This window comes from Rhinoderma darwinii, unplaced genomic scaffold (assembly GCF_050947455.1).
Source record: "Rhinoderma darwinii isolate aRhiDar2 unplaced genomic scaffold, aRhiDar2.hap1 Scaffold_3900, whole genome shotgun sequence".
Taxonomy (NCBI): domain Eukaryota; kingdom Metazoa; phylum Chordata; class Amphibia; order Anura; family Rhinodermatidae; genus Rhinoderma; species Rhinoderma darwinii.
Window position 1 is genome coordinate 13,445 of NW_027463525.1, and position 23,771 is coordinate 37,215.

At 47.6% G+C, this 23,771-nt stretch overlaps 9 non-coding genes and 4 pseudogenes across 9 annotated transcripts; all 13 read right to left on the reverse strand.

Moving 5' to 3' along the window:
* Positions 1 to 5,225: 5,225 nt before the first annotated feature.
* On the reverse strand, positions 5,226 to 5,416 carry LOC142708431 (U2 spliceosomal RNA). The gene has a single exon (XR_012868816.1). It is a non-coding gene; the product is annotated as a U2 spliceosomal RNA (small nuclear RNA).
* Positions 5,417 to 6,711: 1,295 nt separating this feature from the next.
* On the reverse strand, positions 6,712 to 6,928 carry LOC142708435 (U2 spliceosomal RNA; annotated as a pseudogene).
* Positions 6,929 to 8,278: 1,350 nt separating this feature from the next.
* LOC142708437 (U2 spliceosomal RNA) lies at positions 8,279 to 8,389 on the reverse strand (annotated as a pseudogene).
* A 1,342-nt stretch (positions 8,390 to 9,731) lies between these two features.
* Positions 9,732 to 9,922, reverse strand: LOC142708439 (U2 spliceosomal RNA). The gene has a single exon (XR_012868819.1). It is a non-coding gene; the product is annotated as a U2 spliceosomal RNA (small nuclear RNA).
* Positions 9,923 to 11,217: 1,295 nt separating this feature from the next.
* LOC142708395 (U2 spliceosomal RNA) lies at positions 11,218 to 11,408 on the reverse strand. Its single transcript, XR_012868784.1, has one exon. It is a non-coding gene; the product is annotated as a U2 spliceosomal RNA (small nuclear RNA).
* A 1,295-nt stretch (positions 11,409 to 12,703) lies between these two features.
* On the reverse strand, positions 12,704 to 12,894 carry LOC142708397 (U2 spliceosomal RNA). The gene has a single exon (XR_012868785.1). It is a non-coding gene; the product is annotated as a U2 spliceosomal RNA (small nuclear RNA).
* A 1,344-nt stretch (positions 12,895 to 14,238) lies between these two features.
* LOC142708398 (U2 spliceosomal RNA) lies at positions 14,239 to 14,429 on the reverse strand. The gene has a single exon (XR_012868786.1). It is a non-coding gene; the product is annotated as a U2 spliceosomal RNA (small nuclear RNA).
* A 1,342-nt stretch (positions 14,430 to 15,771) lies between these two features.
* Positions 15,772 to 15,962, reverse strand: LOC142708399 (U2 spliceosomal RNA). Its single transcript, XR_012868787.1, has one exon. It is a non-coding gene; the product is annotated as a U2 spliceosomal RNA (small nuclear RNA).
* Positions 15,963 to 17,257: 1,295 nt separating this feature from the next.
* On the reverse strand, positions 17,258 to 17,448 carry LOC142708400 (U2 spliceosomal RNA). Its single transcript, XR_012868788.1, has one exon. It is a non-coding gene; the product is annotated as a U2 spliceosomal RNA (small nuclear RNA).
* A 1,295-nt stretch (positions 17,449 to 18,743) lies between these two features.
* On the reverse strand, positions 18,744 to 18,934 carry LOC142708401 (U2 spliceosomal RNA). The gene has a single exon (XR_012868789.1). It is a non-coding gene; the product is annotated as a U2 spliceosomal RNA (small nuclear RNA).
* A 1,342-nt stretch (positions 18,935 to 20,276) lies between these two features.
* On the reverse strand, positions 20,277 to 20,467 carry LOC142708402 (U2 spliceosomal RNA). The gene has a single exon (XR_012868790.1). It is a non-coding gene; the product is annotated as a U2 spliceosomal RNA (small nuclear RNA).
* Positions 20,468 to 21,815: 1,348 nt separating this feature from the next.
* On the reverse strand, positions 21,816 to 21,995 carry LOC142708434 (U2 spliceosomal RNA; annotated as a pseudogene).
* Positions 21,996 to 22,783: 788 nt separating this feature from the next.
* Positions 22,784 to 22,853, reverse strand: LOC142708438 (U2 spliceosomal RNA; annotated as a pseudogene).
* Between the last annotated feature and the right edge of the window lie 918 nt (positions 22,854 to 23,771).

Below are 23,771 nucleotides of genomic sequence, written 5' to 3' on the forward strand. Positions count from 1 at the left end.
CACAAATAAAAAGGAGCGGAGACAACGGGCACCCCTGTTTCACCCCTGATAAAAGAGGAACACCTTTAGTTAAAAATCCGTTGATAGAAATTTGGCTAAAACAGGATCGATATAAAAGCTTAATACGTGTTAAAATAATTTCAGGAACAGCCATCTTTTTAAGAACCATAAAAAGATATTCATGGGAGACCCGGTCAAAAGCCTTCTCGAAATCTAAGGATAAAATAGCAAGGCTTTGACCCCTTTCTTTAAAATACCAAATGATGTCACGTAAAATATTCAGGGACTCAGTAATTGACCTCCCAGGTACCCCACATACCTGGTTTGGATGGATTAATTTATGAATAAAAGGTTTAAAACGGATTGTTATTAGTTTAGCTAAAATTTTACAATCAACGTTTAAAAGAGTAATAGGGCGCCAGTTTTTTAACTGGTCCCTCTCACCTTTTTTAAAAATTAAGGACACAATCCCCCTCCTCCAGGAAGGGGGCAGCTCTTCAGTAATAAAAACTTCCTTATACAATAAAAACATGTCATTCTTTAAAATTTCCCAAAAAGCATGATAAAATTCGATGGGCAGACCATCTTCCCCAGGAGCTTTCCCATTAGAAAAACTTTTAAAAGCAAATAAAAGTTCCTCCAAGGTAATATTACGGGATAAAACTTCCTGGTCTAAAATATCTAGCTTGGCATCAAGGGAATTAAGAACATGTTCTAAAAAGGAAGGATCAATATTTTTCTTGTTAAAAAGAGATTGGTAGAAATTAAAAGCAGAATTTAAAATGCCGACCATAGTGGTTTCTCCTTCAAGGTTTAAAATGACATCTCGTTTATCCATTACCTTTTTGAAGAAGAACCGGGAACACTTCTCGCCATCCTCGAGGTGCTTTACATGTGAATTAAAAATTATTTGTTTCCCTTTCTCTTCTATGGCATGTTTTATTTCAGCTTTAAGATTTAAGATATCATCATCAACATCCATACCAATCTCCTTCAATTTAAAAAGTACATGTAAACGTTTATTAAGAACATAAAACCATTGTTTTTTCTCTTTTGCTTTCTTCTTACCTGCTCGAATAAAAAAAGCTCTGATTTTGGGTTTAATGCCCTCCCACCAGTGTAGCATAGGCTGACTGGGCGCTCTATGGGACTGCCAACACTGGTAGGTCCGCACAAACTCCTCTTTAATGATGGGGTCCTCCAGGAGTGTGGTGTTTAGTCTCCAGGGACCCCTACAAGCTTTTTGCTCTCCCTCTAGCTCCAGGTGCACTGAAAGGAGCTTGTGATCAGATAAAATATTTGTTAAAAGCAAACATTTTTTGGGAATAAAACTATTAGAAGTGAAAATAAAATCAATTCTGGAGCTCACTCTTCCATTGGACCAGGTGGGGCCTGGGTCCGCAGGCAAGAGTTCCCTCCAGCAATCTTTCAATTTAAAATCACCAATAAAATTCTTGAGCAGGTAAGAAGTACGGTCAATTTTTCGATTAAAATCCCCACCCTGCCGGTGTTCTCCATCTCGCACACAGTTAAAATCACCACCCACCAGCAGGGGGGTAGACCCAACACAAAACAATGGTAAAATCTCTAATAGTTCTGCCCTCTCCTGTTTGGTAGGAGGGGCATAAACGTTTAAAACACGAATTAAAATTCCATTAAAAAGCAAATGTATTAAAATAGCTCTGCCGGGCATGATTTCAGTCACTGTTTGGATGGAGATAAAACGACCTCGGCAGAGCAATCCAACCCCCGCAGAGCGACAGTCATTTCCACCAGACCAGACTGAGGGGCCTAGTTTCCAGTCCATCTTTAAATCTTGATATTCCAAGTCATTAGGGATTCCACATTCTTGAAGCAGGCAAAGGTCAAAGTCCACAGTCTCTAAAAATGAAAATAAAGCAGTCCTGCGGACAGGGCTCTTTAGGGACCTCACATTTAGTGAGGCGACTTTGATAGGAACCAACATAGTCTTAGTTGAGGTCAGGGTCCGAACCAGAAGAGTCGTACTCGGAGATCAGCTGCGAGTCTGGACCCCCTTTTTGAGGGGTCAATAAATCTTGGATGTTGGTAGGGTCAGAGCCAGATACGTGGGCGGCTCCAACCCCCACACTGCTCTCATCCGAACTCCGATAGGCAGCTTTCCTCCGAACTCCGGACTCCTCTTCCTCTCGCTGTCTCTTTGCAGAATGGCTCCTATCCATCTCCTCGAAGTCGCTCTCACCCATCTCTGGCCCCTGGCTGAAGATATCGCTGATGTCCTTCCTGGGCAGCTGCACAGGGGCCTGTGAGGTCCCATCACTCTTGGCAACCTTTGCCTGCTTACGGGGAGCCTTCATCGCAAGCCCCTCCACAACCGCAGTGGAGGAACTTTGCTCCGACCCCCCCGTTGACCGGAAATGGTCAAAACGAGGCTCCAATCCAGCATATTTTAGGGTTTTCTTAATGGAGCCCTCGTCTGACACAGAGTGTCTCCGCTCCATGCCCACACTCTTGGGACAGGCGTCAGGTCCTACTGCAGAACCTACGGAGCCACGACGCCTGTCGCTAACCACTGCCTCAACAGGGTCCACTGCAGGCGGAGCAGAGGACCTGTTTGCAGAGGTGCCGGTCAACTTATGTCCAGCAGAGTCAGAATTCCTCCTGCTCTGCCTGGACCCGGTGGAATCCCTATGGCCGTCCCTCGAGGCTGACATCGGTGGGCCCCCCGATGGAGCTGTGAAGGACTTTGGCCTGGACCCCTCAGTCGTCAATGCTCGTTTTGGGGCATTACCAGCGGCGTCTGCACATGTTGCAAACTGCCGCTCTGGCCCTGGTCTGGGTGGCCCAGATTTCGCTCTGCGGGGGCAATCTTTAAAAGCATGCCCAGTCATGCCGCACAGATTGCACAACACCTCGGAACTGCATTTTGCCGCTACGTGTCCAACCTGGCCACACCTGTTACACTGCACCACATGGGGCCGGTCACAATGTTCTCTGGTGTGGCCATATCTCAAGCAGTTCCGGCAGGCTATTGGCATCTGGGGGTAAAATAGGAATCCTCGATTCTTCCCAATGGCAAAGTTCTGGGGTGGGTGATGTAAGCCTCCAATGCCATTGGGATCCTGGCGGAACTTCACCCAATATTTTCTTTTGCCATTCCAGAAGCTCTGGGTGTTCAAGATTTTATGTGAGAAGCGGACCTCCCTGCAGTAACGACTGAGGAAGGTTTCAATGTCACACTCTGAGACAAATGGACTGAACATGCACATCACGAGCGGGACTTCTTCCTCCCCGTAGAGGAATAAAAAGTTCAGTCCATTTAGCCGCTCCTCACTCTGGTCCGCATCAGACAATCTTTTGTGCATGTTGTCGCAACATGCCGCGGCCGTAAAGGATACGGTGTACCGACCGCGGCTTTCCTGGTCGTTGAGACACAGGATGTCCGCCCGCTTGAGCCCCAGGAAGTCCAGCAGAATCACCTCCACAATGAAGCGAAGGTTCTTCCGCTGGCGATGGCCTTCTTCCACCTCGATGCGGACGGACTGGCGCAACCGGGTGTCCCCGGATGCAAATCCAAATGTAAATGGCATTTTCAGTGCCTGGGGGCTAAGCCTGTCCCTTATAGCAGCAAGGGCTCAGATTCCACAATTAAGTGGAACCCTCCCCCAAGGCCAAGGATTAGGGTACCCCAGACACCTACGAAGCCCGATAAACGCCCTCGGAACGCTCTTAGAAAAACGCCTCAAGGCCGGTTGACCTCTTGGGTAAGGCGCGATCGCAACTCGTTGTCCGGGGGCTAAGCCCACTCCCCAAATAGCAGCAAGGGGGTGAAGTCTCTCTGTGAAAAGAGACGATCCCCCAAGGCCAAGGAGCAGGGTACCCCGGACACCTCCCAACAAAACCAGATGCAGAAATACTACACCTGATCTTGCCAAAAGGCCGAGAAGCGATAACCCGAGCGGCCCTTGCCTTGCCCGAGCCTGTCCCATACTGCTGTTCACCCCTTGCAGCGATTGATTCAGCCTACTCCTAGGCAATTCCATGGGGCCCTGCAGGCTCACACACATTTACAGCTACTAAGCGGGAGGGAGGTGAATAAAGGCCGGAGAGGAAGCTACACAGGATTTGCTTCTTTTGCTTGCACCACAATGCAGTGCTGAAAGAGGAGGAATCTACATAAAAACGCCTTCCTGGCAACGCCCAAATGCCCTCCTGCCATGCAGATAAACACTGGCAGCGGCAGCAAGTGCATGCCCACAGCCACCCCTTGTTCCTTCACACCTTGTATCAGCTGTAATCCAGTCCAGTCCAGTCCAGTGCTGCCTGCTGAGCAGCACTGACCAACACTGCCTGGGCCCAGGCTTTTATCTATCTCTGAGGCAGGCCCCATTATGATGTCAGAAAGCTGGCTCTGGAATCCTGAGGGCTCCACTATGACACGTGCAAAGTTCCGTCTGAACTTTATATAAGACGGTGCGGCTCAGTCAGTCACTCAGTGTTGCCTGAGAGGGCAACACTGCAACAGCCGGCCGCCAGGCTGTCTTTTTTTTGCACAGCTAGTTGCCTCCAGGAGGCCACAAGAGGGAGACAAGGGACTGCAAAATGGAAAATAGGCATCCACCAACTTTACAGACAACTTGTTCTCCTTGCTCCTACAACCTCCATCCTTGCACAGTTTGTTATTTTATTCTTCTAGGTAACATAGTAACAAATCCAAATTGCTGCTCTCTTTGTAGGCAAGCAAGGGTTTGTTGCAACTGCAATTCTTACTTCTTCTTGGAAATGTTGGGACGGCAGTACATTCCATCACATCCATCTAGTGTACACAGGTAGGTCCATTGTGGCGGGTAGGCGGCTGGCTGCTTTAATGGCTGTTTGCTGTTCCCCTACTCCACTCCACTCCACTAGTTGACTGTGTTGCTGCATCAATCAGTGGCTGGCTCAGGTGCAGCTCTTTAACCTACCTAGGAGGGAGGGCGGAGAGAAGACAAGGAAGGTGAATGAGCTGTTCCAATGTGAAATGCCGGAAACACAGAAACACAGAAGACACACACACAACAAGAGGTGGCAATGTATTAATTAATTGCATTTAATAAATGAGCTCATTATCACACATGACTGTACAAATGCATTGTCCAACAGGTGTTGAAATAATGGGATTAAAAGGGGAGATCCCATCAGAAAGACAAAAACAATAGCAAACACAAATAGCACTTTTGGAATCTGATTTTAGTCAACACATAAGGGAAGGGTGCACCGGTCCTGGAAATACTGCAATACCAGGTCAATGCGTGGAGTGGACAGAGCAAGCTCTATTTCCATCTCCCTGTTCTAAAAATCCATTTAATATATGGTCCCCAGATAGGGGACGTATCAGATATTAAACTGATAAGAACAGATACTACACTTGATCTTAGCCAAAAGGCCGAGAAGCGATAACCCGAGCGGCCCTTGCCTTGCCCGAGCCTGTCCCATACTGCTGTTCACCCCTTGCAGCGATTGATTCAGCCTACTCCTAGGCAATTCCATGGGGCCCTGCAGGCTCACACACATTTACAGCTACTAAGCGGGAGGGAGGTGAATAAAGGCCGGAGAGGAAGCTACACAGGATTTGCTTCTTTTGCTTGCACCACAATGCAGTGCTGAAAGAGGAGGAATCTACATAAAAACGCCTTCCTGGCAACGCCCAAATGCCCTCCTGCCATGCAGATAAACACTGGCAGCGGCAGCAAGTGCATGCCCACAGCCACCCCTTGTTCCTTCACACCTTGTATCAGCTGTAATCCAGTCCAGTCCAGTCCAGTGCTGCCTGCTGAGCAGCACTGACCAACACTGCCTGGGCCCAGGCTTTTATCTATCTCTGAGGCAGGCCCCATTATGATGTCAGAAAGCTGGCTCTGGAATCCTGAGGGCTCCACTATGACACGTGCAAAGTTCCGTCTGAACTTTATATAAGACGGTGCGGCTCAGTCAGTCACTCAGTGTTGCCTGAGAGGGCAACACTGCAACAGCCGGCCGCCAGGCTGTCTTTTTTTTGCACAGCTAGTTGCCTCCAGGAGGCCACAAGAGGGAGACAAGGGACTGCAAAATGGAAAATAGGCATCCACCAACTTTACAGACAACTTGTTCTCCTTGCTCCTACAACCTCCATCCTTGCACAGTTTGTTATTTTATTCTTCTAGGTAACATAGTAACAAATCCAAATTGCTGCTCTCTTTGTAGGCAAGCAAGGGTTTGTTGCAACTGCAATTCTTACTTCTTCTTGGAAATGTTGGGACGGCAGTACATTCCATCACATCCATCTAGTGTACACAGGTAGGTCCATTGTGGCGGGTAGGCGGCTGGCTGCTTTAATGGCTGTTTGCTGTTCCCCTACTCCACTCCACTCCACTAGTTGACTGTGTTGCTGCATCAATCAGTGGCTGGCTCAGGTGCAGCTCTTTAACCTACCTAGGAGGGAGGGCGGAGAGAAGACAAGGAAGGTGAATGAGCTGTTCCAATGTGAAATGCCGGAAACACAGAAACACAGAAGACACACACACAACAAGAGGTGGCAATGTATTAATTAATTGCATTTAATAAATGAGCTCATTATCACACATGACTGTACAAATGCATTGTCCAACAGGTGTTGAAATAATGGGATTAAAAGGGGAGATCCCATCAGAAAGACAAAAACAATAGCAAACACAAATAGCACTTTTGGAATCTGATTTTAGTCAACACATAAGGGAAGGGTGCACCGGTCCTGGAAATACTGCAATACCAGGTCAATGCGTGGAGTGGACAGAGCAAGCTCTATTTCCATCTCCCTGTTCTAAAAATCCATTTAATATATGGTCCCCAGATAGGGGACGTATCAGATATTAAACTGATAAGAACAGATTTTTTTTTTTTTTTTTTTTTTTTTTTTTTTTTTAATTCATTCAGATCACGTCTTAAAAATCATAAAATTCAAAATAAAAAAGACTTAGATCATCACAATGAAAACTGAAAACGTACAATTAATTTTTGTTTTCCTCTTTCCTTTTTTTTCCTTAAGAAATCAAAAAAACATTCCTTTTTTAACAGCAATAGTTCCTAACATATCCACTAGATGTTCCTGCAAATCATTACCATCCCACTCACAGTTTACAATGCACGTTAACCATGTTGGCACACCATACCTTTCAAGAAACCCTGGTAAATTTTCTCTTACACAGAGCCGCACCCTCCTCCGCATTTTTTCAAAATTAATTTTACTACGTAACTGCTCTACTTCTTCCAATAACCTGTCTCTTTCTGCTCTTTCCTCTTCTGAAATGACACTTTTTTTCTTTCTCTCTGCTTTTTTCCTTTTTTTCTCATCACTTTGCCCACTTCCTTCCAATTTATGAAGCTTGCCTTCTTCCAAACTAACTTCCGCTTCCTTTCTTTTGACTATCTTCTTATTTTCCTCTTGTACCTCACGTTTGCTTTTCTTTGGGCACGATTTGAATATGTGCCCCTCCTCTCCACACATATTACATACTTTCCCTTTCTGACATTCATTATACTTATGTCCCTCTTGCAGACATTTTGTACACATTACTTTCTCACAGGCTTCTCTCTCATGACCATACTCTTTACAATTCAAACAAAACATATCCATTCCAAGAAAAAATAAATTTCCACACGCACTTCCAATCTTGAACCGCGCTGGAGGAAACAATAGGTTTCTAGATTCACCAATTCTCACAAATTTACAAAGAAATTTCCACTTCCCAGTCCAAAATCCAAAAGGGTTAAACACTTTCCCCTTTCCCACCACCTCCTCACAAAACTTATTGAGAAATAACTTAATGTCCTCTTCATCCACGTAAGGCGAAAACATTTTTACAACCACCAACTTTTTGTTTGGCACAAAATGTGGTGTTACCTTCACACCCACAAGTCTTGGGTCCCTTTTACCTTCCTTCAAGCGTTCTAAAAAGACAGCATAAATTTCTTCTGTGGCGAAGGTAACGTCAAAGCACCCTCTCCTCGGATAGTCCATCACCGCCAAAATGCATGATCTCTCCAGCTGAAAGAAATCCAACAAAAGAACCTTTGTGATGAACTCCAGATCCTTCCTTTGTCGCTCAGATTCCTCCACGAAAAACCGGACAGCATTCCTGGTACGCATATATTCGGGAATTTCCTCCATCCTGCTCCAAACGAATTCCAGCAATCTCCAAAGAATACCTTCAGTACCGAAGTACCAGGCAGGTGATCGCTCCCCGTTGCCCTGGACTAATCCTCCTCCCCAATAGCAGCAGAGGGGTGAAGTCTCTCCTAAGAGAAACGATCCCCCCAGGCCAAGGAAAAGGGTACCAGGGCACCTCCTGACCAAGAAACAAGGCAATACCCTAAAGTACTACACTTGATCTTAGCCAAAAGGCCGAGAAGCGATAACCCGAGCGGCCCTTGCCTTGCCCGAGCCTGTCCCATACTGCTGTTCACCCCTTGCAGCGATTGATTCAGCCTACTCCTAGGCAATTCCATGGGGCCCTGCAGGCTCACACACATTTACAGCTACTAAGCGGGAGGGAGGTGAATAAAGGCCGGAGAGGAAGCTACACAGGATTTGCTTCTTTTGCTTGCACCACAATGCAGTGCTGAAAGAGGAGGAATCTACATAAAAACGCCTTCCTGGCAACGCCCAAATGCCCTCCTGCCATGCAGATAAACACTGGCAGCGGCAGCAAGTGCATGCCCACAGCCACCCCTTGTTCCTTCACACCTTGTATCAGCTGTAATCCAGTCCAGTCCAGTCCAGTGCTGCCTGCTGAGCAGCACTGACCAACACTGCCTGGGCCCAGGCTTTTATCTATCTCTGAGGCAGGCCCCATTATGATGTCAGAAAGCTGGCTCTGGAATCCTGAGGGCTCCACTATGACACGTGCAAAGTTCCGTCTGAACTTTATATAAGACGGTGCGGCTCAGTCAGTCACTCAGTGTTGCCTGAGAGGGCAACACTGCAACAGCCGGCCGCCAGGCTGTCTTTTTTTTGCACATTTATTTGCCTCCAGGAGGCCACAAGAGGGAGACAAGGGACTGCAAAATGGAAAATAGGCATCCACCAACTTTACAGACAACTTCTCTTTGCTCCTACAACCTCCATCCTTGCACAGTTTGTTATTCTTCCAGGTAACATAGTAACAAATCCAAATTGCTGCTCTCTTTGTAGGCAAGCAAGGGTTTGTTGCAACTGCAATTCTTACTTCTTCTTGGAAATGTAGGGACGACAGTACATTCCATCACATCCATCTAGTGTACACAGGTAGGTCCATTGTGGCGGGCGGGCTGCTTTAATGGCTGTTTGCTGTTCCCCCTACTCCACTCCACTATTTGACTGTGGTGCTGCATCAATCAATCAGTGGCTGGCTCAGGTGCAGCTCTTTAACCTACCTAAAAGGGAGGGCGGAGAGAAGACAAGGAAGGTGAATGAGCTGTTCCAATGTGAAATGCCGGAAACACAGAAACACAGAAGACACACACACACACACACACACACACACACACACACACACACACACACACACACACACACACACACACACACAACAAGAGGTGGCAATGTATTAATTAATTGCATTTAATAAATGAGCTCATTATCACACATGACTGTACAAATGCATTGTCCAACAGGTGTTGAAATAATGGGATTAAAAGGGGAGATCCCATCAGAAAGACAAAAACAATAGCAAACACAAATAGCACTTTTGGAATCTGATTTTAGTCAACACATAAGGGAAGGGTGCACCGGTCCTGGAAATACTGCAATACCAGGTCAATGCGTGGAGTGGACAGAGCAAGCTCTATTTCCATCTCCCTGTTCTAAAAATCCATTTAATATATGGTCCCCAGATAGGGGACGTATCAGATATTAAACTGATAAGAACAGATACTACACTTGATCTTAGCCAAAAGGCCGAGAAGCGATAACCCGAGCGGCCCTTGCCTTGCCCGAGCCTGTCCCATACTGCTGTTCACCCCTTGCAGCGATTGATTCAGCCTACTCCTAGGCAATTCCATGGGGCCCTGCAGGCTCACACACATTTACAGCTACTAAGCGGGAGGGAGGTGAATAAAGGCCGGAGAGGAAGCTACACAGGATTTGCTTCTTTTGCTTGCACCACAATGCAGTGCTGAAAGAGGAGGAATCTACATAAAAACGCCTTCCTGGCAACGCCCAAATGCCCTCCTGCCATGCAGATAAACACTGGCAGCGGCAGCAAGTGCATGCCCACAGCCACCCCTTGTTCCTTCACACCTTGTATCAGCTGTAATCCAGTCCAGTCCAGTCCAGTGCTGCCTGCTGAGCAGCACTGACCAACACTGCCTGGGCCCAGGCTTTTATCTATCTCTGAGGCAGGCCCCATTATGATGTCAGAAAGCTGGCTCTGGAATCCTGAGGGCTCCACTATGACACGTGCAAAGTTCCGTCTGAACTTTATATAAGACGGTGCGGCTCAGTCAGTCACTCAGTGTTGCCTGAGAGGGCAACACTGCAACAGCCGGCCGCCAGGCTGTCTTTTTTTTGCACAGCTAGTTGCCTCCAGGAGGCCACAAGAGGGAGACAAGGGACTGCAAAATGGAAAATAGGCATCCACCAACTTTACAGACAACTTGTTCTCCTTGCTCCTACAACCTCCATCCTTGCACAGTTTGTTATTTTATTCTTCTAGGTAACATAGTAACAAATCCAAATTGCTGCTCTCTTTGTAGGCAAGCAAGGGTTTGTTGCAACTGCAATTCTTACTTCTTCTTGGAAATGTTGGGACGGCAGTACATTCCATCACATCCATCTAGTGTACACAGGTAGGTCCATTGTGGCGGGTAGGCGGCTGGCTGCTTTAATGGCTGTTTGCTGTTCCCCTACTCCACTCCACTCCACTAGTTGACTGTGTTGCTGCATCAATCAGTGGCTGGCTCAGGTGCAGCTCTTTAACCTACCTAGGAGGGAGGGCGGAGAGAAGACAAGGAAGGTGAATGAGCTGTTCCAATGTGAAATGCCGGAAACACAGAAACACAGAAGACACACACACAACAAGAGGTGGCAATGTATTAATTAATTGCATTTAATAAATGAGCTCATTATCACACATGACTGTACAAATGCATTGTCCAACAGGTGTTGAAATAATGGGATTAAAAGGGGAGATCCCATCAGAAAGACAAAAACAATAGCAAACACAAATAGCACTTTTGGAATCTGATTTTAGTCAACACATAAGGGAAGGGTGCACCGGTCCTGGAAATACTGCAATACCAGGTCAATGCGTGGAGTGGACAGAGCAAGCTCTATTTCCATCTCCCTGTTCTAAAAATCCATTTAATATATGGTCCCCAGATAGGGGACGTATCAGATATTAAACTGATAAGAACAGATACTACACTTGATCTTAGCCAAAAGGCCGAGAAGCGATAACCCGAGCGGCCCTTGCCTTGCCCGAGCCTGTCCCATACTGCTGTTCACCCCTTGCAGCGATTGATTCAGCCTACTCCTAGGCAATTCCATGGGGCCCTGCAGGCTCACACACATTTACAGCTACTAAGCGGGAGGGAGGTGAATAAAGGCCGGAGAGGAAGCTACACAGGATTTGCTTCTTTTGCTTGCACCACAATGCAGTGCTGAAAGAGGAGGAATCTACATAAAAACGCCTTCCTGGCAACGCCCAAATGCCCTCCTGCCATGCAGATAAACACTGGCAGCGGCAGCAAGTGCATGCCCACAGCCACCCCTTGTTCCTTCACACCTTGTATCAGCTGTAATCCAGTCCAGTCCAGTCCAGTGCTGCCTGCTGAGCAGCACTGACCAACACTGCCTGGGCCCAGGCTTTTATCTATCTCTGAGGCAGGCCCCATTATGATGTCAGAAAGCTGGCTCTGGAATCCTGAGGGCTCCACTATGACACGTGCAAAGTTCCGTCTGAACTTTATATAAGACGGTGCGGCTCAGTCAGTCACTCAGTGTTGCCTGAGAGGGCAACACTGCAACAGCCGGCCGCCAGGCTGTCTTTTTTTTGCACAGCTAGTTGCCTCCAGGAGGCCACAAGAGGGAGACAAGGGACTGCAAAATGGAAAATAGGCATCCACCAACTTTACAGACAACTTGTTCTCCTTGCTCCTACAACCTCCATCCTTGCACAGTTTGTTATTTTATTCTTCTAGGTAACATAGTAACAAATCCAAATTGCTGCTCTCTTTGTAGGCAAGCAAGGGTTTGTTGCAACTGCAATTCTTACTTCTTCTTGGAAATGTTGGGACGGCAGTACATTCCATCACATCCATCTAGTGTACACAGGTAGGTCCATTGTGGCGGGTAGGCGGCTGGCTGCTTTAATGGCTGTTTGCTGTTCCCCTACTCCACTCCACTCCACTAGTTGACTGTGTTGCTGCATCAATCAGTGGCTGGCTCAGGTGCAGCTCTTTAACCTACCTAGGAGGGAGGGCGGAGAGAAGACAAGGAAGGTGAATGAGCTGTTCCAATGTGAAATGCCGGAAACACAGAAACACAGAAGACACACACACAACAAGAGGTGGCAATGTATTAATTAATTGCATTTAATAAATGAGCTCATTATCACACATGACTGTACAAATGCATTGTCCAACAGGTGTTGAAATAATGGGATTAAAAGGGGAGATCCCATCAGAAAGACAAAAACAATAGCAAACACAAATAGCACTTTTGGAATCTGATTTTAGTCAACACATAAGGGAAGGGTGCACCGGTCCTGGAAATACTGCAATACCAGGTCAATGCGTGGAGTGGACAGAGCAAGCTCTATTTCCATCTCCCTGTTCTAAAAATCCATTTAATATATGGTCCCCAGATAGGGGACGTATCAGATATTAAACTGATAAGAACAGATACTACACTTGATCTTAGCCAAAAGGCCGAGAAGCGATAACCCGAGCGGCCCTTGCCTTGCCCGAGCCTGTCCCATACTGCTGTTCACCCCTTGCAGCGATTGATTCAGCCTACTCCTAGGCAATTCCATGGGGCCCTGCAGGCTCACACACATTTACAGCTACTAAGCGGGAGGGAGGTGAATAAAGGCCGGAGAGGAAGCTACACAGGATTTGCTTCTTTTGCTTGCACCACAATGCAGTGCTGAAAGAGGAGGAATCTACATAAAAACGCCTTCCTGGCAACGCCCAAATGCCCTCCTGCCATGCAGATAAACACTGGCAGCGGCAGCAAGTGCATGCCCACAGCCACCCCTTGTTCCTTCACACCTTGTATCAGCTGTAATCCAGTCCAGTCCAGTCCAGTGCTGCCTGCTGAGCAGCACTGACCAACACTGCCTGGGCCCAGGCTTTTATCTATCTCTGAGGCAGGCCCCATTATGATGTCAGAAAGCTGGCTCTGGAATCCTGAGGGCTCCACTATGACACGTGCAAAGTTCCGTCTGAACTTTATATAAGACGGTGCGGCTCAGTCAGTCACTCAGTGTTGCCTGAGAGGGCAACACTGCAACAGCCGGCCGCCAGGCTGTCTTTTTTTTGCACATTTATTTGCCTCCAGGAGGCCACAAGAGGGAGACAAGGGACTGCAAAATGGAAAATAGGCATCCACCAACTTTACAGACAACTTCTCTTTGCTCCTACAACCTCCATCCTTGCACAGTTTGTTATTCTTCCAGGTAACATAGTAACAAATCCAAATTGCTGCTCTCTTTGTAGGCAAGCAAGGGTTTGTTGCAACTGCAATTCTTACTTCTTCTTGGAAATGTAGGGACGACAGTACATTCCATCACATCCATCTAGTGTACACAGGTAGGTCCATTGTGGCGGGCGGGCTGCTTTAATGGCTGTTTGCTGTTCCCCCTACTCCACTCCACTATTTGACTGTGGTGCTGCATCAATCAATCAGTGGCTGGCTCAGGTGCAGCTCTTTAACCTACCTAAAAGGGAGGGCGGAGAGAAGACAAGGAAGGTGAATGAGCTGTTCCAATGTGAAATGCCGGAAACACAGAAACACAGAAGACACACACACACACACACACACACACACACACACACACACACACACACACACACACACACACACACACACACACAACAAGAGGTGGCAATGTATTAATTAATTGCATTTAATAAATGAGCTCATTATCACACATGACTGTACAAATGCATTGTCCAACAGGTGTTGAAATAATGGGATTAAAAGGGGAGATCCCATCAGAAAGACAAAAACAATAGCAAACACAAATAGCACTTTTGGAATCTGATTTTAGTCAACACATAAGGGAAGGGTGCACCGGTCCTGGAAATACTGCAATACCAGGTCAATGCGTGGAGTGGACAGAGCAAGCTCTATTTCCATCTCCCTGTTCTAAAAATCCATTTAATATATGGTCCCCAGATAGGGGACGTATCAGATATTAAACTGATAAGAACAGATACTACACTTGATCTTAGCCAAAAGGCCGAGAAGCGATAACCCGAGCGGCCCTTGCCTTGCCCGAGCCTGTCCCATACTGCTGTTCACCCCTTGCAGCGATTGATTCAGCCTACTCCTAGGCAATTCCATGGGGCCCTGCAGGCTCACACACATTTACAGCTACTAAGCGGGAGGGAGGTGAATAAAGGCCGGAGAGGAAGCTACACAGGATTTGCTTCTTTTGCTTGCACCACAATGCAGTGCTGAAAGAGGAGGAATCTACATAAAAACGCCTTCCTGGCAACGCCCAAATGCCCTCCTGCCATGCAGATAAACACTGGCAGCGGCAGCAAGTGCATGCCCACAGCCACCCCTTGTTCCTTCACACCTTGTATCAGCTGTAATCCAGTCCAGTCCAGTCCAGTGCTGCCTGCTGAGCAGCACTGACCAACACTGCCTGGGCCCAGGCTTTTATCTATCTCTGAGGCAGGCCCCATTATGATGTCAGAAAGCTGGCTCTGGAATCCTGAGGGCTCCACTATGACACGTGCAAAGTTCCGTCTGAACTTTATATAAGACGGTGCGGCTCAGTCAGTCACTCAGTGTTGCCTGAGAGGGCAACACTGCAACAGCCGGCCGCCAGGCTGTCTTTTTTTTGCACATTTATTTGCCTCCAGGAGGCCACAAGAGGGAGACAAGGGACTGCAAAATGGAAAATAGGCATCCACCAACTTTACAGACAACTTCTCTTTGCTCCTACAACCTCCATCCTTGCACAGTTTGTTATTCTTCCAGGTAACATAGTAACAAATCCAAATTGCTGCTCTCTTTGTAGGCAAGCAAGGGTTTGTTGCAACTGCAATTCTTACTTCTTCTTGGAAATGTAGGGACGACAGTACATTCCATCACATCCATCTAGTGTACACAGGTAGGTCCATTGTGGCGGGCGGGCTGCTTTAATGGCTGTTTGCTGTTCCCCCTACTCCACTCCACTATTTGACTGTGGTGCTGCATCAATCAATCAGTGGCTGGCTCAGGTGCAGCTCTTTAACCTACCTAAAAGGGAGGGCGGAGAGAAGACAAGGAAGGTGAATGAGCTGTTCCAATGTGAAATGCCGGAAACACAGAAACACAGAAGACACACACACACACACACACACACACACACACACACACACACACACACACACACACACACACACACACACACAACAAGAGGTGGCAATGTATTAATTAATTGCATTTAATAAATGAGCTCATTATCACACATGACTGTACAAATGCATTGTCCAACAGGTGTTGAAATAATGGGATTAAAAGGGGAGATCCCATCAGAAAGACAAAAACAATAGCAAACACAAATAGCACTTTTGGAATCTGATTTTAGTCAACACATAAGGGAAGGGTGCACCGGTCCTGGAAATACTGCAATACCAGGTCAATGCGTGGAGTGGACAGAGCAAGCTCTATTTCCATCTCCCTGTTCTAAAAATCCATTTAATATATGGTCCCCAGATAGGGGACGTATCAGATATTAAACTGATAAGAACAGATACTACACTTGATCTTAGCCAAAAGGCCGAGAAGCGATAACCCGAGCGGCCCTTGCCTTGCCCGAGCCTGTCCCATACTGCTGTTCACCCCTTGCAGCGATTGATTCAGCCTACTCCTAGGCAATTCCATGGGGCCCTGCAGGCTCACACACATTTACAGCTACTAAGCGGGAGGGAGGTGAATAAAGGCCGGAGAGGAAGCTACACAGGATTTGCTTCTTTTGCTTGCACCACAATGCAGTGCTGAAAGAGGAGGAATCTACATAAAAACGCCTTCCTGGCAACGCCCAAATGCCCTCCTGCCATGCAGATAAACACTGGCAGCGGCAGCAAGTGCATGCCCACAGCCACCCCTTGTTCCTTCACACCTTGTATCAGCTGTAATCCAGTCCAGTCCAGTCCAGTGCTGCCTGCTGAGCAGCACTGACCAACACTGCCTGGGCCCAGGCTTTTATCTATCTCTGAGGCAGGCCCCATTATGATGTCAGAAAGCTGGCTCTGGAATCCTGAGGGCTCCACTATGACACGTGCAAAGTTCCGTCTGAACTTTATATAAGACGGTGCGGCTCAGTCAGTCACTCAGTGTTGCCTGAGAGGGCAACACTGCAACAGCCGGCCGCCAGGCTGTCTTTTTTTTGCACAGCTAGTTGCCTCCAGGAGGCCACAAGAGGGAGACAAGGGACTGCAAAATGGAAAATAGGCATCCACCAACTTTACAGACAACTTGTTCTCCTTGCTCCTACAACCTCCATCCTTGCACAGTTTGTTATTTTATTCTTCTAGGTAACATAGTAACAAATCCAAATTGCTGCTCTCTTTGTAGGCAAGCAAGGGTTTGTTGCAACTGCAATTCTTACTTCTTCTTGGAAATGTTGGGACGGCAGTACATTCCATCACATCCATCTAGTGTACACAGGTAGGTCCATTGTGGCGGGTAGGCGGCTGGCTGCTTTAATGGCTGTTTGCTGTTCCCCTACTCCACTCCACTCCACTAGTTGACTGTGTTGCTGCATCAATCAGTGGCTGGCTCAGGTGCAGCTCTTTAACCTACCTAGGAGGGAGGGCGGAGAGAAGACAAGGAAGGTGAATGAGCTGTTCCAATGTGAAATGCCGGAAACACAGAAACACAGAAGACACACACACAACAAGAGGTGGCAATGTATTAATTAATTGCATTTAATAAATGAGCTCATTATCACACATGACTGTACAAATGCATTGTCCAACAGGTGTTGAAATAATGGGATTAAAAGGGGAGATCCCATCAGAAAGACAAAAACAATAGCAAACACAAATAGCACTTTTGGAATCTGATTTTAGTCAACACATAAGGGAAGGGTGCACCGGTCCTGGAAATACTGCAATACCAGGTCAATGCGTGGAGTGGACAGAGCAAGCTCTATTTCCATCTCCCTGTTCTAAAAATCCATTTAATATATGGTCCCCAGATAGGGGACGTATCAGATATTAAACTGATAAGAACAGATACTACACTTGATCTTAGCCAAAAGGCCGAGAAGCGATAACCCGAGCGGCCCTTGCCTTGCCCGAGCCTGTCCCATACTGCTGTTCACCCCTTGCAGCGATTGATTCAGCCTACTCCTAGGCAATTCCATGGGGCCCTGCAGGCTCACACACATTTACAGCTACTAAGCGGGAGGGAGGTGAATAAAGGCCGGAGAGGAAGCTACACAGGATTTGCTTCTTTTGCTTGCACCACAATGCAGTGCTGAAAGAGGAGGAATCTACATAAAAACGCCTTCCTGGCAACGCCCAAATGCCCTCCTGCCATGCAGATAAACACTGGCAGCGGCAGCAAGTGCATGCCCACAGCCACCCCTTGTTCCTTCACACCTTGTATCAGCTGTAATCCAGTCCAGTCCAGTCCAGTGCTGCCTGCTGAGCAGCACTGACCAACACTGCCTGGGCCCAGGCTTTTATCTATCTCTGAGGCAGGCCCCATTATGATGTCAGAAAGCTGGCTCTGGAATCCTGAGGGCTCCACTATGACACGTGCAAAGTTCCGTCTGAACTTTATATAAGACGGTGCGGCTCAGTCAGTCACTCAGTGTTGCCTGAGAGGGCAACACTGCAACAGCCGGCCGCCAGGCTGTCTTTTTTTTGCACAGCTAGTTGCCTCCAGGAGGCCACAAGAGGGAGACAAGGGACTGCAAAATGGAAAATAGGCATCCACCAACTTTACAGACAACTTGTTCTCCTTGCTCCTACAACCTCCATCCTTGCACAGTTTGTTATTTTATTCTTCTAGGTAACATAGTAACAAATCCAAATTGCTGCTCTCTTTGTAGGCAAGCAAGGGTTTGTTGCAACTGCAATTCTTACTTCTTCTTGGAAATGTTGGGACGGCAGTACATTCCATCACATCCATCTAGTGTACACAGGTAGGTCCATTGTGGCGGGTAGGCGGCTGGCTGCTTTAATGGCTGTTTGCTGTTCCCCTACTCCACTCCACTCCACTAGTTGACTGTGTTGCTGCATCAATCAGTGGCTGGCTCAGGTGCAGCTCTTTAACCTACCTAGGAGGGAGGGCGGAGAGAAGACAAGGAAGGTGAATGAGCTGTTCCAATGTGAAATGCCGGAAACACAGAAACACAGAAGACACACACACAACAAGAGGTGGCAATGTATTAATTAATTGCATTTAATAAATGAGCTCATTATCACACATGACTGTACAAATGCATTGTCCAACAGGTGTTGAAATAATGGGATTAAAAGGGGAGATCCCATCAGAAAGACAAAAACAATAGCAAACACAAATAGCACTTTTGGAATCTGATTTTAGTCAACACATAAGGGAAGGGTGCACCGGTCCTGGAAATACTGCAATACCAGGTCAATGCGTGGAGTGGACAGAGCAAGCTCTATTTCCATCTCCCTGTTCTAAAAATCCATTTAATATATGGTCCCCAGATAGGGGACGTATCAGATATTAAACTGATAAGAACAGATACTACACTTGATCTTAGCCAAAAGGCCGAGAAGCGATAACCCGAGCGGCCCTTGCCTTGCCCGAGCCTGTCCCATACTGCTGTTCACCCCTTGCAGCGATTGATTCAGCCTACTCCTAGGCAATTCCATGGGGCCCTGCAGGCTCACACACATTTACAGCTACTAAGCGGGAGGGAGGTGAATAAAGGCCGGAGAGGAAGCTACACAGGATTTGCTTCTTTTGCTTGCACCACAATGCAGTGCTGAAAGAGGAGGAATCTACATAAAAACGCCTTCCTGGCAACGCCCAAATGCCCTCCTGCCATGCAGATAAACACTGGCAGCGGCAGCAAGTGCATGCCCACAGCCACCCCTTGTTCCTTCACACCTTGTATCAGCTGTAATCCAGTCCAGTCCAGTCCAGTGCTGCCTGCTGAGCAGCACTGACCAACACTGCCTGGGCCCAGGCTTTTATCTATCTCTGAGGCAGGCCCCATTATGATGTCAGAAAGCTGGCTCTGGAATCCTGAGGGCTCCACTATGACACGTGCAAAGTTCCGTCTGAACTTTATATAAGACGGTGCGGCTCAGTCAGTCACTCAGTGTTGCCTGAGAGGGCAACACTGCAACAGCCGGCCGCCAGGCTGTCTTTTTTTTGCACATTTATTTGCCTCCAGGAGGCCACAAGAGGGAGACAAGGGACTGCAAAATGGAAAATAGGCATCCACCAACTTTACAGACAACTTCTCTTTGCTCCTACAACCTCCATCCTTGCACAGTTTGTTATTCTTCCAGGTAACATAGTAACAAATCCAAATTGCTGCTCTCTTTGTAGGCAAGCAAGGGTTTGTTGCAACTGCAATTCTTACTTCTTCTTGGAAATGTAGGGACGACAGTACATTCCATCACATCCATCTAGTGTACACAGGTAGGTCCATTGTGGCGGGCGGGCTGCTTTAATGGCTGTTTGCTGTTCCCCCTACTCCACTCCACTATTTGACTGTGGTGCTGCATCAATCAATCAGTGGCTGGCTCAGGTGCAGCTCTTTAACCTACCTAAAAGGGAGGGCGGAGAGAAGACAAGGAAGGTGAATGAGCTGTTCCAATGTGAAATGCCGGAAACACAGAAACACAGAAGACACACACACACACACACACACACACACACACACACACACACACACACACACACACACACACACACACACACAACAAGAGGTGGCAATGTATTAATTAATTGCATTTAATAAATGAGCTCATTATCACACATGACTGTACAAATGCATTGTCCAACAGGTGTTGAAATAATGGGATTAAAAGGGGAGATCCCATCAGAAAGACAAAAACAATAGCAAACACAAATAGCACTTTTGGAATCTGATTTTAGTCAACACATAAGGGAAGGGTGCACCGGTCCTGGAAATACTGCAATACCAGGTCAATGCGTGGAGTGGACAGAGCAAGCTCTATTTCCATCTCCCTGTTCTAAAAATCCATTTAATATATGGTCCCCAGATAGGGGACGTATCAGATATTAAACTGATAAGAACAGATACTACACTTGATCTTAGCCAAAAGGCCGAGAAGCGATAACCCGAGCGGCCCTTGCCTTGCCCGAGCCTGTCCCATACTGCTGTTCACCCCTTGCAGCGATTGATTCAGCCTACTCCTAGGCAATTCCATGGGGCCCTGCAGGCTCACACACATTTACAGCTACTAAGCGGGAGGGAGGTGAATAAAGGCCGGAGAGGAAGCTACACAGGATTTGCTTCTTTTGCTTGCACCACAATGCAGTGCTGAAAGAGGAGGAATCTACATAAAAACGCCTTCCTGGCAACGCCCAAATGCCCTCCTGCCATGCAGATAAACACTGGCAGCGGCAGCAAGTGCATGCCCACAGCCACCCCTTGTTCCTTCACACCTTGTATCAGCTGTAATCCAGTCCAGTCCAGTCCAGTGCTGCCTGCTGAGCAGCACTGACCAACACTGCCTGGGCCCAGGCTTTTATCTATCTCTGAGGCAGGCCCCATTATGATGTCAGAAAGCTGGCTCTGGAATCCTGAGGGCTCCACTATGACACGTGCAAAGTTCCGTCTGAACTTTATATAAGACGGTGCGGCTCAGTCAGTCACTCAGTGTTGCCTGAGAGGGCAACACTGCAACAGCCGGCCGCCAGGCTGTCTTTTTTTTGCACATTTATTTGCCTCCAGGAGGCCACAAGAGGGAGACAAGGGACTGCAAAATGGAAAATAGGCATCCACCAACTTTACAGACAACTTCTCTTTGCTCCTACAACCTCCATCCTTGCACAGTTTGTTATTCTTCCAGGTAACATAGTAACAAATCCAAATTGCTGCTCTCTTTGTAGGCAAGCAAGGGTTTGTTGCAACTGCAATTCTTACTTCTTCTTGGAAATGTAGGGACGACAGTACATTCCATCACATCCATCTAGTGTACACAGGTAGGTCCATTGTGGCGGGCGGGCTGCTTTAATGGCTGTTTGCTGTTCCCCCTACTCCACTCCACTATTTGACTGTGGTGCTGCATCAATCAATCAGTGGCTGGCTCAGGTGCAGCTCTTTAACCTACCTAAAAGGGAGGGCGGAGAGAAGACAAGGAAGGTGAATGAGCTGTTCCAATGTGAAATGCCGGAAACACAGAAACACAGAAGACACACACACACACACACACACACACACACACACACACACACACACACACACACACACACACACACACACACACACACAACAAGAGGTGGCAATGTATTAATTAATTGCATTTAATAAATGAGCTCATTATCACACATGACTGTACAAATGCATTGTCCAACAGGTGTTGAAATAATGGGATTAAAAGGGGAGATCCCATCAGAAAGACAAAAACAATAGCAAACACAAATAGCACTTTTGGAATCTGATTTTAGTCAACACATAAGGGAAGGGTGCACCGGTCCTGGAAATACTGCAATACCAGGTCAATGCGTGGAGTGGACAGAGCAAGCTCTATTTCCATCTCCCTGTTCTAAAAATCCATTTAATATATGGTCCCCAGATAGGGGACGTATCAGATATTAAACTGATAAGAACAGATTTTTTTTTATTTATTGAAAGCCCGAGCCGTGCTTTCTATCACCCAAGTGCATAAAAAGTGCAGAGGTGCCACACAAAAAGTGCACAAGGATGCGGTCTATCGCAGCCCTTCTCTTAAAAGAGAGAGGCCCCGCATAACCATTCCCTGACCCTCCAAACCTTAGGCCTAGAGGATCAAGGATCGATGGTCCCCCCTCGCCGAAGCTTAGGGAGACCCAAACACACTCCTAGGCTTCTACCTGGGCTGCCACCCCAGTGTCCACCTAGGAGCCTGCATCCTAGTTGCACCTCCCCTCCGAAGAAGGGAGGCCGGGTTGCAGGGGAAAAAGGAACCAGAAGGCCACACATTTTCCCCCTAGACCTCAGGAGGGTCCCAAAAGGGCACCGCATCCCAAAATCCTTGTGACAAACGTGACAAACACACAGTGAAAAACAAAATTAAATAAGTGGATGTGCGCTGTGATACAGCCTGGACATCCGCCAGGTATATAAAAATTCCTCATCTCCCAGCCAGAAGGCCGGGAGAATAAAGGTGTGTGCTTAAAAGTGTGAAAGAAGAGTGCGTGCAAGTGTGCCTTCACTCAGTGGGATCCCACCCCCAGTGAGTTAGGGCACCCCAGGGTCACCAGCCCTGGGGCACATAGCAACTCGGGCTTTCAAACTACCCGACCTCCTGACCTCGATCCGGCGGTCGCCTGGTCACCTACAAATGGTACCTTTAAACCAAATGCGTACACCAGAGCGATGACCGTTGTGGTTCCCTGCCCTCACCTCGGCGTTCTGTCATCCCCCTACGATGGCCCACGTACCACCGGCAGGGATGATTACTAACCTCAGCTTGAGCAGGTACTACACTTGATCTTAGCCAAAAGGCCGAGAAGCGATAACCCGAGCGGCCCTTGCCTTGCCCGAGCCTGTCCCATACTGCTGTTCACCCCTTGCAGCGATTGATTCAGCCTACTCCTAGGCAATTCCATGGGGCCCTGCAGGCTCACACACATTTACAGCTACTAAGCGGGAGGGAGGTGAATAAAGGCCGGAGAGGAAGCTACACAGGATTTGCTTCTTTTGCTTGCACCACAATGCAGTGCTGAAAGAGGAGGAATCTACATAAAAACGCCTTCCTGGCAACGCCCAAATGCCCTCCTGCCATGCAGATAAACACTGGCAGCGGCAGCAAGTGCATGCCCACAGCCACCCCTTGTTCCTTCACACCTTGTATCAGCTGTAATCCAGTCCAGTCCAGTCCAGTGCTGCCTGCTGAGCAGCACTGACCAACACTGCCTGGGCCCAGGCTTTTATCTATCTCTGAGGCAGGCCCCATTATGATGTCAGAAAGCTGGCTCTGGAATCCTGAGGGCTCCACTATGACACGTGCAAAGTTCCGTCTGAACTTTATATAAGACGGTGCGGCTCAGTCAGTCACTCAGTGTTGCCTGAGAGGGCAACACTGCAACAGCCGGCCGCCAGGCTGTCTTTTTTTTGCACATTTATTTGCCTCCAGGAGGCCACAAGAGGGAGACAAGGGACTGCAAAATGGAAAATAGGCATCCACCAACTTTACAGACAACTTCTCTTTGCTCCTACAACCTCCATCCTTGCACAGTTTGTTATTCTTCCAGGTAACATAGTAACAAATCCAAATTGCTGCTCTCTTTGTAGGCAAGCAAGGGTTTGTTGCAACTGCAATTCTTACTTCTTCTTGGAAATGTAGGGACGACAGTACATTCCATCACATCCATCTAGTGTACACAGGTAGGTCCATTGTGGCGGGCGGGCTGCTTTAATGGCTGTTTGCTGTTC